Genomic DNA, 1691 nt, shown 5'->3' on the forward strand with positions numbered 1-1691 from the left:
AACGACTGATTTTTATTAGCCTCCCGGCCAATGAAAAGGGGGTGCCCTGACTTTTCTTTAGGCAGAGCACCGGGGTGTGGGGGGTTGGAAGGAAAGAGCGCAAACAAAAAATCGTGCACCTATGGAAGAGGGACAGTGGGGGGGGGGGGGTTGAGGGCAGAGGGGGGGTGGGAAACGGGTGGAGGGGAGCTATGGGGGGAAAAAGAGGAACAACTGTAATAATCTGAACAATAAAGATTTAATTTAAAAAAATAAAATAAAATAAACTACTTTGTAAATTGTGAAGTAAGTACAAGATTGTTCACAAAGTATTCTAGGACCAGATTTGTTCCCAATTATCATTTCTGGAACTTAAATAGCTGAAACTCCAAAGAGCACAATTATATAAAGAAGATATTTTAGCACAACAGGCATGGGTTATAATGTGGGACATAAAAAATAACAAGAAACAGCCCTAGCCCATTGGCTTAGTGAATAGAGTGTTGGCCTGAGACTGAAGAGTACCAGATTCAATCCCAGTCAAGGGTACGTACCTTGGTTGCAGGTTCGATCCCTGGTTGGGGTGTGTGCAGGAGGCAGCCTATCTATGTTTCTCTCAAAATCAAATTTTAAAAAATCAAGAAAGAACATACTGCCTTTGAGACCCCGCTGCACCTGCTCGTGGCGAGGGAGTCAGGCTGCAGCGCCAGAGCACGTGCTTGGACGTAACTGCGGCCACGGCTCCTTTTAACCGCAAGCAGCACTGGGCGTGCACTGCCCAGGTCCCACCCAGCCCTTAAGCTGAGGGTGAAATACCCTTTGGAGTTGTCGGGGTTCTCGTAGGCTCTGCTACCGAGTGCCCCCCCACATTCCCTGTGCTTGCCCCGTAGATACCGACTCGCCATTAGGAGACAGACTGCACCTTAAGCTAATCGCGGTGTGGGTGGCAGTAGAGAAAGAAGAGAAATGGACTGTGGCCTTGAGCAGTTGAAGGGCGTGGTGTGCTTGACAGGAACTGGCTTCGTCTTGATGTGTAAGAATTTAATCGGCTGGAACACTGCTGGTGGGAATGCAGACTGGTGCAGCCACTGTGGAGAACAGTATGGAGTTTCCTCAAAAAACTAAAAATGGAACTCCCATTTGACCCAGTGATCCCACTTCTAGGAATATATCCCAAGAAACCAGAAACACCAATCAGAAAGGGTATGTGCACCCATATGTTCATAGCAGCACAATTCACCATAGCTAAGATTTGGAAACAGCCTAAGTGCCCATCAGCAGATGAATGGATTAGAAAACTGTGGTACATCTACACAATGGAATACTATGCTGCTGAAAAAAGAAGGAACCCTTACTATTTGCAACAGCATGGATGGACCTGGAGAGCATTGTGCTAAGCGAAATAAGCCAGTCGGAGAAAGATAAATATCACATGATCTCACTCATTTGTGGAATATAATGAACAGCATAAACTGATGAACAAAAACAGATCCAGAGACAGAGAAGCATCGATCAGATGCTCAAACCTCAGCGGGAAGGCAGGCAGGGGGGGAGGTGGGGTAAGAGATCAACCAAAGGACTCGAATGCATGCATGTGAGTATAACCAATGGACACAGACACTAGGGGGGTGAGGGCATGTGCTGGGGAGTGGAACTGGGAGGGCAGTTTGTGCTTAAAGAGGGTGATCAGAGAAGTCATCTTTAAAGTAATG

The 1691-nt window shown here is 46.9% G+C and overlaps 1 non-coding gene across 1 annotated transcript; it reads left to right on the forward strand.

The window, feature by feature from the left end:
• Positions 1–628: 628 nt before the first annotated feature.
• LOC111823642 lies at positions 629–745 on the forward strand. Its single transcript, XR_002826712.1, has one exon. It is a non-coding gene; the product is annotated as a small nucleolar RNA SNORA76 (small nucleolar RNA).
• Positions 746–1691: the final 946 nt, after the last annotated feature.

Source organism: Myotis lucifugus, unplaced genomic scaffold (assembly GCF_000147115.1).
Source record: "Myotis lucifugus unplaced genomic scaffold, Myoluc2.0 scaffold_590, whole genome shotgun sequence".
NCBI lineage: Eukaryota > Metazoa > Chordata > Mammalia > Chiroptera > Vespertilionidae > Myotis > Myotis lucifugus.